This window comes from Bufo bufo, chromosome 6 (assembly GCF_905171765.1).
Source record: "Bufo bufo chromosome 6, aBufBuf1.1, whole genome shotgun sequence".
Taxonomy (NCBI): Eukaryota; Metazoa; Chordata; class Amphibia; order Anura; family Bufonidae; genus Bufo; species Bufo bufo.
Window position 1 is genome coordinate 377235613 of NC_053394.1, and position 16153 is coordinate 377251765.

Here is a 16153-nt window from a genome sequence, read left to right on the forward strand (position 1 = left end):
AAGCCAGATGGGCTCTGTTTTTTACTCGTTTTGATTTTTCCATCACCTTCAGGCCGGGAAGTAAAAATGTGAAGGCGGACGCATTATCTCGGAGCTTCCAGGCTTTTCAACCTACTGAGGTACCACCTGAATCCATCCTACCAGCAAAAATCTTCTTAGCAGCTCTTACCCAGGATATCTCGGCTCGCATTAGGTCTGAACAACATCTGGCACCGGTATCCACCCCAACAGATAAGTTGTTTGTTCCCGTACAATTTCGTCTCCAGCTGTTGGGTGAGTGTCACGATTCTGCCTTTTGTGGACATCCGGGTGTTGAGGGCACTAAGGATCTGGTTTCTAGATCTTATTGGTGGCCCACTCTAACTAGGGATGTCAAGTCCTACGTGTCAGCCTGTGAGGTTTGTGCCAGGTCCTAGACACCTAGGACTCGCCCTGCTGGTAACCTACGACCCCTACCCATTCCCAGTAGACCCTGGTCCCATATCTCGATGGACTTTATAACTGACCTACCGCTGGCGGAGGGTAAGACTGTGGTTTGGGTAGTGGTCGATAGGTTTAGCAAGATGGTTCATTTCATTCCCCTGTCTAAACTTCCGAATGCTAAAACCCTGGCATCTATTTTTGTGAGAGAGATTGTTCGTTTACATGGCATCCCGGAAAATATTGCTTCTGACAGGGGTGTGCAGTTTGTGTCCAAATTCTGGAGGGCCTTCTGTCAAAGATGTAAAATTTCATTGTCTTTTTCTTCTGCCTACCATCCTGAGAGTAATGGGCAGACTGAACGCCTTAATCAGTCTGTGGAACAACTCTTGAGGTTGTATGTTGCTGATGACCAGCAATTATGGGTCAAATTTCTTCCGTTGGCTGAATTTGCTTTGAATAACCGTGTCAATTCTTCTGCTGGGGTCTCCCCTTTCTTCTGTAACCATGGTTTTCATCCCCGTTTTCATTCTGGGTCGTCCGTCTCCTCCTCTAACCCTGAAGCGGATAAACTCTCCTCCGAACTGTGCACAGTTTGGGCCCGGGTTCAATCGAACCTAGAAAAGGCTCTCAAAAACTCAAGGCCGATAGGAGACGTTCAAGGGGGGTAAACTTTCAGGTTGGGGATAAAGTATGGTTGTCCTCCAAGAATCTATCTCTCAAGGTAACTTCTAAAAAATTTGCTCCTCGTTTTATTGGACCATATAAGATCACGGAAGTGATTAACCCAGTATCTTTTAGGTTGGAGCTGCCTGAGTCATTCCACATTCATAATGTGTTCCATAAATCTCTGCTTAAAAAATATTTTGAACCGGTAGTACCATCAAAAGCCTCGCCTCCGCCGGTTCTTGTTAATGATGCTGTCGAGTATGTGGTGTCTAAAATAGTGGATGTCAGGAAGGTGCGTAATTCCTTGCAGTACCTGATTCACTGGAAGGGGTATGGACCTGAAGAGAGATCTTGGGTACCTGCCAGGGAGGTTCATGCTCCTAGAGTTGTTCGTAAATTTCATTTAGAACACCCTGAAAAGCCATCGCCTGAAGTCTTGGGTCCGGTGGCCCCTCGTAAAAGGGGGGGTACTGTCACGGGGTTCCGAAGGTGCACTCGGTCCCCCATTGCCCGCAGAACTGTTGCTTAGCTTTTGGAATGAGGTTCTGTGTTTGACCTCATTCCCAGGGCGGCTTTACTAGCTGGGTGGCTCCCTGCTCCTAGTCTGCCTTGAGCGCCGAGCTGATCACTCGGTGCTCGACTGGTTGGTCTGACGGTCATGTGACGCTGGCCACATCACATGACCCTCACTCCCCACTATAAATACAGGCAGCCTGCTGGCTACAGGTTGCCTGTTAATTTCTAGGTTCCTGGCTATTTGTTGGACTGCTGAATACTTACCTGATCCTGTTCCTGACCATCCTCTTGCCTGCTCCTCTTGTACTGCGCTTCCGTCCTAGTATTGTGACCTCGGCTCCCATCTGACTACTCTCTTAGGACTCCTCTTGTACTTCTCTGCTCTCCTGGTATTTATGACCCCGGCTTCTCCTGACAATTCTCTGCTTGCTCCATTTGTACTTTGCAGCTTTCCTGGTATTGACTCGGTCCGTTCACGTCCTGTTGTTTGTCTGTCTGTCCTCCCTGCACTTACTCCAAGTTAGGGATTGCCGTCCAGTTGTCCCCTGTCATTAGGACTCGCGAGGCAAGTAGGCAGGGCCAGGGGTAAGGGTGGAGCGCAGTGGTCACTTCCCTCCCCCCTGTGTGTGTGTGTACGCGACCGTTACAATAACCCTCCCAATGAACAAGGTACTGGAGAGAACCGCGGATAATGCGAGAATCCACAATCCTAGAGACCTGAAATTCAAATCGGAGGAGGAGGCAAGAAGGAGGGTACAATGGGTTGGACATAAGGTTTTAATAAGGACTTGTAAAAAACATTATGGATCTTCCAAGTCTGAGGAAGATCAAGACGGGATTGATGACGGACAAGATCTTGTAAGGCCCAATAAACTTAGGACCCAACTTCCAGGAGGGAACCTTCAGTTTGATATTCTTTGTGCACAACGACACCAGATCACCCACATTCAGGTCCGGACCAGGAACACATCTCTTATCCACCACACGCTTATATCTCTCACTCATCCTCTTCAGATTACCCTGAATCTTTTGCTAAATAAATGACAAAGACGAGGAAAATCTCTCCTCATCAGGTAAACCAGAAGACCCCTCTCCAGAGAATGTCCCAAACTGCGGATGAAACTCATATGCACCAAAAAATGGTGGACTCCTGGCGACGGTTATTTTAAGCAAACTCAGCAATGGACAAAAAAGAATACCAATCCTCCTGATTCTCCGCCACAAAACAGCGCAGATATGTCTCCAAATTCTGATTGACACGTTCGGTCTGACCATTCGACTGCGGGTGAAAAGCAGAAGAGAACGACAACCGAACCCCCAAGCGAGAACAGAAGGCCTTCCAGAATCTGGAAACAAATTGCGTGCCCCTATCAGAAACGATGTCTGAAGGGATGCCATGCAATTTAACAATATGATCAACAAACGCTTGCGCCAGCGTCTTAGCATTGGGTAACCCAGGAAAGGGAATGAAATGTGCCATTTTCTAAAACGGTCCACTACCACCAGAATCACAGTCTTCCCCAAGGAACGAGGCAGGTCCGTAATAAAGTCCATGGACAGATGCGTCCAAGGACGGGAAGGAATGGGTAACGGGAGGAGAGAACCCGATGGCCGTGAATGAGGGACCTTGGCACGAGCGCAGGTTTCGCAGGCTGCCACACAACCCTCAACCGTCTTACGAAGAGCCGGCCACCAGAATCTCCGAGCAATGAGATCCACTGTGGCTCTATTCCCTAGGTGCCCAGCAAGGACAGTATCGTGGTGCTCCTTAAAAACCTTGTGTCGTAAAGCAAGAGGCTGTCACGGCTGTATGTGAGCAACAAGAGCATACAGAGTAAATAGAGCTACTGACCGGACCCAAACTAGGGAGGATAAAGGGTGACCCCTGTCAGACCCTCAAAGCTCTCCCTATGCTGCTAAAGCACATGCCCGGATCCAAATGGTGGAACGAGGCATGCCCGCGTACCTAAGACTGATGACCACTGTAACCCCTACAATAGTGGAAGGGTCACGGCCACCGGTGCCCTGCTCAGTATATGGAGGGAACCGTGGTCGCCTCAGATCCAGTCAGAAAATAAACAGGTACACTACAATGTCTGCACACTTAGCTGAAGGAGCTGCAGCCGCAGAGAAGACGGATCCAAAAACAGCTGGCAATATCCGGAGTACTTGCTGCAGCAGAACACAGGTCCAGTGAAATGAAAGCTTACAAGAGAAGATACTCAAGCAAGAGCTACAACTCAAATGAGAAATATAATCCACACCCTAGAAAGGAGGAGGGGTGATTTAAAGGCAGGGAAATCAAACGCAGGAGAAACAGCTGGGAGGAAGGAAACAGAAAGTAAAGACCTCATCACAGGGGCGGAGAAACAGAGCAGTGAGAACACCTCCAAGCTCTAGTGGTGACATCATCACAGGGGTGGAGAAACAGAGCTGTGAGAACGTCTCAAAGCTCTGGTAGTGACAGAGGCACAAACAACCTCCAAGGAGGACAAAGATCAGAAGCCTCTGCCTGGGCTGCCTGAACCTCTGCCTCCAACTCAGGATAAAGAGCAGAGACGACCACCCCTTCAGCATCCGCCTTCACATTTTTAACCCCAGGGCGGAACATAACCACAAAATTAAACCTAGAAAAGAACAAAGACCATCTGGCCTGTCTCAGGTTCAGACGCTTGGCTGATTCCAAGTAGGCCAGATTCTTATGGTCTGTAAACATGGTAATAGGGTGTCTGGCTCCCTCTAACCAATGGCGCCATTCCTCAAAAGCTAATTTGATGGCCAACAACTCCCTATCTCCCACATCGTAATTTCTCTCTGCAGATGATAGTTTCCTTGAGAAAAAGGCACACGGTCGCCATTTGGCAGGAGAGGGACCCTGAGACAAGTCCGCACCCACACGGCCACCGGTGCCCTGCTCAGTATATGGAGGGAACCGTGGTCGCCTCAGATCCATTCAGAAAATAAACAGGTACACTACAATGTCTGCACACTTAGCTGAAGGAGCTGCAGCCGCAGAGAAGACGGATCCAAAGACAGCTGGCAATATCCGGAGTACTTGCTTTAGCAGAACATAGGTCCAGTGAAATGAAAGCTTACAAGAGAAGATACTCAAGCAAGAGCTACAACTTAAATAAGAAATATAATCCACACCCTAGAAAGGAGGAGGGGTGATTTAAAGGCAGGGAAATCAAACGCAGGAGAAACAGCTGGGAGGAAGGAAACAGAAAGTAAAGACCTCATCAGAGGGGCGGAGAAACAGAGCAGTGAGAACACCTCCAAGCTCTAGTGGTGACATCATCACAGGGGTGGAGAATCAGAGCTGTGAGAACGTCTCAAAGCTCTGGTAGTGACAGTACCCCCCCCCCCCCCCCCCCCCCCCCTCTACGGGTGTACTCCGGACACCCAGGACCCACCTTCTCAGGATGAGCCCTATGAAATGCCCTGATGAGGCGAGTGGCTTTAATGTCCGACACCGGAACCCACACCCTCTCCTCAGGACCATAACCCTTCCAATGAACGAGGTACTGAAGAGAACCGCGGACAATGCGAGAGTCCACAATTCTGGAAACCTCAAACTCCAGATTGCCATCAACCAAAATCGGAGGAGGAGGCAAAGAGGAGGGTACCGTGGGCTGGACATATGGTTTTAAGAGAGATCTGTGAAATACATTATGTATCTTCCAAACCCGTGGAAGATCAAGACGAAAGGCAACAGGATTGATGACTGACAAGATTTTATAAGGCCCAATAAACTTGGGACCCAATTTCTAGGAGGGAACCTTCAGTTTAATATTTCTTGTAGACAACCACACCAGATCACCCACATTCAGGTCCGGACCAGGCACACGTCTCTTATCAGCCACACGCTTATACTTCTCACTCATCTTTCTAAGATTACTCTGAATCTTTTGCCAAATGGTAGACAAAGACGAGGAAAATCTCTCCTCCTCAGGTAAACCAGAAAGAGCCCCTCCCGAGAATGTCCCAAACTGCGGATGGAACCCATATGCACCAAAGAATGGTGACTTATCAGAAGATTCCTGACGACGGTTGTTCAGAGCAAACTCAGCAAGAGGGAGAAATGAACACCAATCCTCCTGGTTCTCTGCCACAAAACAGCGCAAATATGTCTCCAGATTCTGATTGAGGCGCTCAGTCTGACCATTCGACTGCGGGTGAAAAGCAGAAGAGAAGGACAGCCGAACCCCCAGATGAGAACAGAAAGCCTTCCAGAACCTGGACACAAACTGCGTGCCTCTATCGGAAACAATATCAGAGGGGATGCCATGCAATTTGACAATATGGTCGACAAAAGCTTGCGCCAACGTTTTAGCATTGGGTAAGTGTTAAGGCTGGCCGCATGCGTAGATTGACCTGGATAGCTCTGGAACAGGGGTTTCATTTTCATGCCCTGTTTTTGGACGGGGTCAGCAACGTTGCAGCTGATGCTTTATCTCGTTTTGATTTTTCTCGCTTTTTCTTACAGAACCCAGAAGCAGACTCAGTGGGCACCCCGCTACCGGACTGGCGGCTGCTGGTCTTGGATTAGACTCTCTGATGGTGGTCGCCAGTTCACTCATTACCAAGTCTTTGTCGGCCAGTACGTTGCGGTCGTACCGCCGAGCGTGGGTGGTTTTTTCGAACTTTAAGTTGGCATATCCTAGAGGTGACACAGGTCAGGTCAAGTATATGGTGGCTTTCGTGTCTTATTGTCATTCGGTATTGGCTTTATCCTACAACACCATTAGGCTATATTTGGCTGGGGTGCAGCATTTTTTGGCACTTCAAGAGCCAGACAGACCCTCTATATTTTCAGCTCACCCGATCAAGGGCATCCTCAGAGGCATTCAAAAAAGCCAGGTCACGGTCAAGTCGGTCCGTCGACCTATTAAGGGGGACACGTTTCGTAGCCTGTCGGAAGTTCTCACATTGTCACCATTCGGAGTCCTTCCCAGCCTGGTGATCAAGGCGGCGATGTACTTGGCGTTTTACGGGTTTTTAAGACCAGGTGAAGTGACACAGGCCAGACAAGGGGCGGTGGCTCTCCGCAAGGGAGATTTAGTCAGGATGGGCAGTAACTCATTCGCAGTTGCCTCACAACAAAACAAGGCAGGTAGGTCCCGGCCATGTAGATAAGTTCTTCCAGACCACAAACGCATGGTGTCCAGTGACAGTCTTGGACAACCTCTTGCTGGCCCTTAGTCTTCACAGCCCCACCGACCCATTACTTCCATTCCCTGTTGGTCCACTGACGTCCAGCCAGTTCATCAAACATATTCGCATCCTGTTGACCAGTGTAGGATTGAATCCGGCTCAATTCTCGGGGCATTCTTTCCGCATCGGTGCGGCATCCGCAGCGTCCAAGCATGGAGTCCCTGTGCATATCATTAAACACTTGGGGCGCTGGCGCTCGGGGTGCTTTGTACGGTATATCCCGGAGCCACAAGCGGAGCTGGTCCAAGCATTCAGTACATTGGCAGAGTAGCACCTCAGGCCAATCCTTCCCTCACTGGTGGGTTTTGCCCCCTTTTTCAGGCATACCGACCTAGTGAGGCCAAGGCACACCTCAGGCCAATTAGGTAGGGGGGTGGTGGTTGGGCATCTTCCACTCGTTTAGGTCCTGACCACAAGTGTTAAGGCTGGCCGCAGGCTAGCCTGGATTTGTGGGAGGGGCCGGTACCTGTCTTAAGCAGTCTGGCTCTCCCAGGCAGCACGTCGGCATTCGGACGTCCCCTGCCCACCCATTCCCATTTATCATTTAGTCATTCAACCATCACATTCAGGGTATGCCCCCTTTTTCAGGCATACCGACCTAGTGAGGCCAAGGCACACCTCAGGCCAATTAGGTAGGGGGGTGGTGGTTGGGCATCTTCCACTCGTTTAGGTCCTGACCACAAACCAGGGAAAGGTACGAAATGAGCCATCTTGCTAAAACGGTCCACCACCACCAGGATCACCGACTTCCCTGAGGAACGAGGAAGATCCGTGATAAAGTCCATGGACAGGTGTGTCCAAGGACGGGAAGGTATGGGTAACGGGAGAAGGGAACCTGAAGGCCGTGAACGAGGGACCTTAGCGCAAGCGCACGTCTCACAAGCAGCCACAAAACCCTACACCGACTTACGAAGAGCCGGCCACCAAAATCTCAGAGCAATGAGATCTACCGTGGCTCTACTCCCGGGGTGACCAGCAAGAACAGTATCATGATGCTCCTTGAAGAGTTTGTGACGTAGCTCAGGAGGCACAAACAACTTCCCAGAAGGACAACGGGCAGGTGCCTCAGTCTGGGCAGCCTGGACCTCGGCCTCCAAATCAGAATATAGAGCAGAAACAACTACCCCCTCCGCCAAAATGGGACCCGGGTCCTCGGAGTTTCCTCCTTCCGGAAAACAGCGAGAGAGAGCATCAGCCTTCACATTTTTGATCCCAGGGCGGAATGTAACGACAAAATTGAATCTGGAGAAGAACAGAGACCATCTGGCCTGTCTCGGATTCATACGCCTGGCCGACTCCAAGTATGCCAGATTCTTATGGTCGGTAAAAACGGTGATAGGGTGCCTGGCCCCCTCCAACCAATGGCGCCATTCCTCGAAAGCCAACTTGATGGCCAACAACTCCCTATCTCCCACATCATAGTTTTTCTCTGCCGGGGAGAGTTTTTTAGAGAAAAAGGCACAGGGTCGCCATTTGGCAGGAGAAGGGCCCTGGGACAAAACCGCACCCACACCCACCTCGGAAGCATCCACCTCAACAATAAAAGGTAAGGAAACATCGGGATGCACCAAGACGGGAGCAGACGCGAACTCTCTTTAATCTTAGAAAAAGCTGCAAGCGCCTCCTCCGACCAAGAGGAAAAATCCGCCCCCTTTTTTGTCATGTCAGTGAGGGGTTTGACAACAGAGGAATAATTCAAAATGAACTTTCTGTAATAGTTCGCAAAACCCAGAAAGCGCATCAATGCCTTCTGATTCTTAGGAAGCTCCCACTCAAGTACAGCACGGACCTTCTCCGGATCCATGCGAAAACCAGAAGCAGAGAGGAGAAAACCCAAAAATTGAATCTCCGATACCATAAAAAGACATTTCTCCAGCTTGGCGTACAATTTATTTTCCCGCAGAATCTGCAGAACCTGAAAAAGATGATCCTGATGGGTCTGAACATCAGGGGAAAAAAATCAAAATATCATCAAGATACACCAATACAAATTTCCCCATTAAATGGTAGAAAATACTATTAACAAAATGCTGAAAGACGGCCGGAGCATTCATCAGGCCGAAAGGCATAACGAGATTCTCGAAATGCCCGTTAGGGGTATTAAAGGCCGTTTTCCATTCATCCCCCTCTCTGACCCTGACCAGGTTGTACGCACCTCTCAAATCCAATTTGGAAAAAACCTTGGCCCCAACAATTTGGTTGAAGAGGTCCGGGATCAGAGGAAGGGGATAGGGATCGCGAATCGTGATACGGTTCAGCTCCCTAAAATCTAGGCAAGGTCTCAGAGAGCCATCTTTTTTTTTAACAAAAAAAAAAAGCCGCGGCAACAGGTGATTTTGAGGGACGAATATGCCCCTTATCGAGACTCTCGGAGATATAGGTTCGCATTGCGATTCTTTCTGGTTGTGAGAGATTGTAGAGGCGTGCTTTTGGCAGCTTGGCGCCGGGAATGAGGTTAATGGGACAGTCAAACTCCCGGTGAGGAGGTAGCTCCTGAACACCGCTCTCGGAAAACACGTCCGAGAAATCAGAGTGAAATGATGGCACAGTTTTAGTAGACACCTCTGCAAAAGTCGCTGTGAGACAATTCTCTCTACAAAAGTCACTCCACTCATTTATTTGCCTTCCTTGCCAATCAATAGTGGGGTTATGTCTAGTGAGCCAGGGTAACCCCAAAACTAGAGGAGAAGGCAATCCGTTAAGCACAAAACAAGATATATCCTCCACATGAGTGTCACCTACAGCTAGCCGGATATTGTGAACAATGCCCTTCAGAGATCTCTGTGAGAGTGGAGCAGAGTCAATAGCAAAAACAGGTATATCCTTTTCTAATGTGCAAACCTGAAAACCATGCATGGCTACAAATTGAGTGTCAATAAGATTGACGGCCGCTCCACTATCGACAAAAATCTCACAAGAAATGACTTTGCTCTCTAGCGCCACCCTGGAAGACAGGAGAAAACGGGAACTGCAGGTCAGAGGAAAAGCATCAATTCCTACATCGACTTTGCCCAAAGTAGCAGATGAAGCAGAATTTGACGATTTACCTTTTGAGGTTTTTCTCTTATTATTGCTCTTAGTACAGTTCAAGAATCTCCTAGACGGACAAACATTTGCCAAATGACCTATGCCCCCACAACAAAAACACACCATACTCTGAGGACTAAATCCTCTTTTATCAGGGGCAAGTCGACCTAGCTGCATGGGCTCCTCCTCAGAGGGGAGCGAGACAGGACGAGGCCCTTGCACACTGAATGAGTCCGCACCACTGCCCCTAGACTGACAATGGCTGGACAGAGAGGTCTCGTCTCTTTCTCTTAGACTCCTGTCAAGGCGTACCGCCAATGACATGGCAGACTCTAAGGACGTTGGTCTCTCATGGAAAGCAAACGCATCTTTCAATATCTCTGAGAGACCATGACAGAACTGACTCCGGAGTGCAGCATCATTCCAACCTGAATCAGCTGCCCATCTCCGAAATTCAGAACAATAAAGCTCCGCAGACAGTTTGTTCTGGCATAAAAAATGTAAGTTAGATTCGGCCAGAGCAACGCGATCCGGGTCATCATATATCTGCCCCAGGGCCACAAAAAATCTTTCCACGGATCGAAGGGAGGGATCCCCTGATGGCAGCGAAAAAGCCCAAGTCTGAGCATTACCCCTGAGCAGGGAGATGACAATCCTCACCCTCTGCTCCTCATTACCAGAGGAGTGGGGACACAAGCAAAAATGGAGTTTGCATGCCTCTCTGAAGAGAACAAAATTCTCACTGCCCCCTGAGAACGTTTCCGGAATTTAGACCTTTGGCTCGCAACAGACTCCATAGGCCAGAGCAGAGCCCAATGTTTGAAGCTGATTCATAGATTGACAGAGATCCGCTACCTCCAAAGAAAGACCCTGCATGCGGTCAACCAGGCCAGAAAGCGGATCCATGTCAAAAAAGGACGGTTTTGGTGGATTATAATGTCACGGCTGTATGTGAGCAACAAGAGCATACACAGTAAATAGAGCTACTGACCGGACCCAAACTAGGGAGGATAAAGGGTGACCCCTGTCAGACCCTCAAAGCTCTCCCTATGCTGCTAAAGCACATGCCCGGATCCAAATGGTGGAACGAGGCATGCCCGCGTACCTAAGACTGATGACCACTGTAACCCCTACAATAGTGGAAGGGGCACGGCCACCGGTGCCCTGCTCAGTATATGGAGGGAACCGTGGTCGCCTCAGATCCAGTCAGAAAATAAACAGGTACACTACAATGTCTGCACACTTAGCTGAAGGAGCTGCAGCCGCAGAGAAGACGGATCCAAAGACAGCTGGCAATATCCGGAGTACTTGCTGCAGCAGAACACAGGTCCAGTGAAATGAAAGCTTACAAGAGAAGATACTCAAGCAAGAGCTACAACTCAAATGAGAAATATAATCCACACCCTAGAAAGGAGGAGGGGTGATTTAAAGGCAGGGAAATCAAACGCAGGAGAAACAGCTGGGAGGAAGGAAACAGAAAGTAAAGACCTCATCACAGGGGTGGAGAAACAGAGCTGTGAGAACGTCTCAAAGCTCTGGTAGTGACAGAGGCACAAACAACCTCCCAGGAGGACAAAGATCAGAAGCCTCTGCCTGGGCTGCCTGAACCTCTGCCTCCAACTCAGGATAAAGAGCAGAGACGACCACCCCTTCAGCATCCGCCTTCACATTTTTAACCCCAGGGCGGAACATAACCACAAAATTAAACCTAGAAAAGAACAAAGACCATCTGGCCTGTCTCAGGTTCAGACGATTGGCTGATTCCAAGTAGGCCAGATTCTTATGGTCTGTAAACATGGTAATAGGGTGTCTGGCTCCCTCTAACCAATGGCGCCATTCCTCAAAAGCTAATTTGATGGCCAACAACTCCCTATCTCCCACATCGTAATTTCTCTCTGCAGATGATAGTTTCCTTGAGAAAAAGGCACACGGTCGCCATTTGGCAGGAGAGGGACCCTGAGACAAGTCCGCACCCACACCCACCTCAGAAGCATCCACCTCAACAATAAAAGGTAGAGAGACATCAGGTTGTACCAAAATGGGAGCGGAAGCAAAACTCTCTTTAATAGAAGAGAGAAAAGGCTTTAAGCGCATCTACCGACCACGAGGAAAAATCCACCCCCTTTTTAGTCATATCATTGAGTGGCTTAACAACAGAGGAATAATTCAAAATGAACTTTCTGTAATAATTGGCAAAACCCAAAAACCACATCAGCGCCTTCTGATTCTCAGGAAGCTCCCAATCAAGCACAGCGCGGACCTTCTCAGGGTCCATCCGAAAACCAGAAGCGGAGAGAAGAAAACCAAGAAATTGAATCTCCGGAACTGCAAACACACATTTTTCCAGTTTAGCGTACAATTTATTCTCCCACAGAATCAGCAAGACCTGACATAGGTGGTCCCGATGAGTCTTGAAATCAGGAGAAAAAATCAAAATGTCATCTAGATACACCAGTACAAATTTCCCCATTAAATGATAAAAAATGCTGTTCACAAAATGTTGGAAGACGGCCAGAGCATTCATCAAACCAAAGGGCATAACCAAATTTTCGAAATGACCCTCAGGGGTATTGAAGGCTGTCTTCCATTCATCCCCTTGCCTGACCCTGACTAGGTTGTATGCCCCTCTTAAATCCAACTTAGAAAAAACTTCAGCCCCAACAATCTGGTTAAACAGGTCCGGGATCAGAGGAAGCAGATATGGGTCACAAATCATGATACGGTTCAGCTCCCTGAAATCCAGACAAGGTCTTAAAGAAGCATCTTTTTTCTTAACAAAAAAAAACTGCGGTAACAGGTGACTTCGAGGGTCGGATGTGTCCTTTTCTCAGGCTCTCAGACATATAAGTACGCATAGCGACCCTTTCAGGTTGGGAGAGATTGTATAGACGTGATTTTGGCAGCTTGGCGCCTGGGATGAGATTAATAGGGCAGTCGTACTCCCGGTGAGGGGGCAACTCCTGGACGCCACTCTCTGAAAACACATCCGAAAATTCTGAGAGAAAAGATGGCACAGTCTTGGTAGAAACCTCTGAAAGAGATGCCGTGAGGCAATTCTCTCTGCAAAACTCACTCCAACCATTTATTTGCCTTGCTTGCCAATCAATGGTGGAATGATGTTTAGTGAGCCAGGGTAGCCCCAACACTAGAGGAGTAGGTAATCCGCTTAAGACGAAACATGACATATCCTCAACATGAGCGTCACCCACAGTCAAACGGATATTGTGAACTATGCCCTTTAACGATCTTTGGGAAAGTGGAGCGGAATCGATAGCAAAAACAGGTATATCCTTTTCCAAAGTGCATACCTGGAAACCATGCGTTGTTGCAAATTGATTATCAATGAGATTGACAGCTGTCCACTATCTACAAAAATCTCACAAACAATGTTCTTGCTGTCTAGCGCCTCCCTGGCAGGTAGGAGAAAACTGGAAATACAAGCAAACGGCAAACCTTCAATTTCCACATCAACCTTGCCAATAGTAGCAAATGGAAAGTTTTTAGAGGGTTTTTTTTGTTTTGTTTTTATTACCCTCAGAAAACTTCATGAATCTCCGAGAGGGGCAAACATTAGCTAAATGATTTATACCCTCACAGCAGAAACAAACCCTCCTCTGAGAGCTGAATCCTCTATTATCAGAGGCAAGCAAACCCAGCTGCATGGCCTCCTCCTCAGAAGGGATTGAGACAGACTGTCCTTGGGCTGAATATGACAGGAAAGAGTAGTCTCCTCTCTCTCTCTCTAAGACACCTGTCAATACGAACAGCTAGAGACATGGCTGACTCTAAGGATGCTGGTCTCTCATGAAAAGCGAATGCATCTTTCAATCTTTCTGAAAGACCATGGCAAAATTGACTTCGGAGTGCAGCATCATTCCAACCAGTATCAGCTGCCCATCTCCGAAATTCAGAACAATATATCTCTGCGGACTGTTTACCCTGGCATAAAAAACGCAGTTTAGATTAAGCCAGAGCAATACGATCCGGGTCATCATATATCTGCCCCAGGGCTACAAAAAATTCATCCACTGATTGGAGGGGCCGTGCCAACACCGGCAACGAAAAGGCATAAGACTGAGCAGCGAGATGATGATCTCCACTCTCTGCTCCTCATCACCAGAGGAATGGGGAAGTATGGAGTTTGCAAGCCTCTCTAAAGCAAACAAAATTCTCACTACCCCTGGAGAACGTATCCGGAAGCGAGATCTTAGGCTCGGAACAAACTCCATGAACACCAGCAGAACCGGTCACCTAGAACTGAGACACAGTTTTACGGAGATCTGCTACCTCCAGCGAAAGACCTTGCATGCGGTCAATCAAGGCTGAAACCGGATCCATGCTTAAGACGGTTATGGCGGTTTATAATGTCATGGATGAGATTTGCAGATAGCTGGAACTTATAAATAAACGAGCGACTGGCTTGATCCCAAGCTAAGGAGCTATTAGGTGAGCCCTATAAAACCCTAAGAGCTCTCCCTGACTGCTATGCACATACAAGGGTCTCGATGGTAGACGATTGCATGCCCACGTACCTAAGCCTGTGTGACACCTGAAAACCCTATAATAGTGAGGGGACACGACCACCGGCTCCCTGCACTTAATACGGACCCTGCACTTGATACAGAGGGAGTCAGGGTCACCTAGAATCAAGCCAGCAAGCAAACACAAATAAGTAAAGGACTTCTCTGAGCAAACAGCAGACGCAGCCTCCAGCAGTGAACACTTCATCTAGGAAGTAGTATAAACCGCAAAGTGAGGCAGTATGGGAGGGAATATAAAGGAAGACGATTATGTCTAAATAAGTGATACCTGGCAGAAGGAAAGGAGATGAGAAAGTGAAACCAAAACAAAGAACATCATACAAGAGGTAGAGAAGAACGTCTGCCAGACCTTCTCACAGAAGTGGCGGTGACAATGCCTTGCAATATTCATGGTGTAGGAGATCATGAGGGTTTGTGATAGAAATATAAGATCTAAGTGTAGGATTATATGGATCACCAGCGTGTCATCCAGAAATGTTTCTACTCTTTTTATTCCCTCTTAGGCTTGTGTCACGTTAATGTTGTTATTTATGTAAAAATGTGATAAGTAGATAATGAGTCTGAAAAGGTCAACTACCTAAAATGGGGATAAAATGAAGATAAAACACTTACTGTAAATAGTTGGAAATTAACAACTTGTGAAATTACATACCTCATGAAAGCAATCAAGCATCCCTCATTTTAATTACTATTTTATATTATCTGATAATAAATAGAAATATTATTTGAAATAAAAATAAAAAATCTTAACATAGTTTGATAAAATGTGGATTTCACAATTTGGAATATAGAATTCACGTTTTTTGACACAGGATAAGTGAGAAAGACATTATTTTAAAAGATTTTCTTTGTAAAAGATATTACGGTGTAATTAATGGCACCGCTGCCTTGTTTTATTAACTAATAATCCAGATGCCTTGCCAGGATAAACGACTCCGTCCTTGATTTTCTTTATGCACCTTGAAATGTGTAATTGATAATAAAACCATGCTGTTATTGCTTTAATAAAATATAGTTAGTGTCCACTGATCTAAAGAATGTTTTCTGAAGTTCTGAAGTTTATACAAAATTTTCAAAAAGTTACATCAAACAGCGTTTTTCTTTTAATATGCAAACATACATAATTACTTAGTGTACAAACATTACTACGTTTGTTTGTTTTTATCACAAGGACAAATAAACTGCACGTAGCAAGTGCCGACTAGTAATGAGCAAATTTCTTGAAATTCGATTCAGATTCGACTTGGCCACACCAGTCAGGTAATTTGGGTCCAAATAACTCTAACCTAGGGATGAGCTAATTGATTTCTTGAATATAGTTGTCTCTCACAAAGTTCTCTTTTTGTTGTTCCGCCATCAAAAACAGTTCATCTTCCATTCTAGTGACTTTATCTAGCCATTCTTTATATTTTTGCTCTGTAGGATTTTCGATATATTTTTTTTCATATCTTTCCACTTCATGTTCTAATTCTAGTATTTTTCCCCTTGATTTTTTTTTTTGTGTATTGCCGTGTATTTTATAATGATCCCTCTAATGAAGGCCTTTGCGGCCTCCCAAACCGTGTTAATTTCCGCCGGGCCCTCTTTTTTTAGAAAATATTTCTTAATCTCTTTCAACATTTTATCATGTGCACCCGTTATATGTATCCAACTTATATTTATATTCATACTTCTTGTTCTTTTCCCACCACCCGTTTTCCTGTTTATAATAATAGGGTTGTGATCCGAGATCCCTCATTGTCCGTAATTTATTCGTTTGATATCTA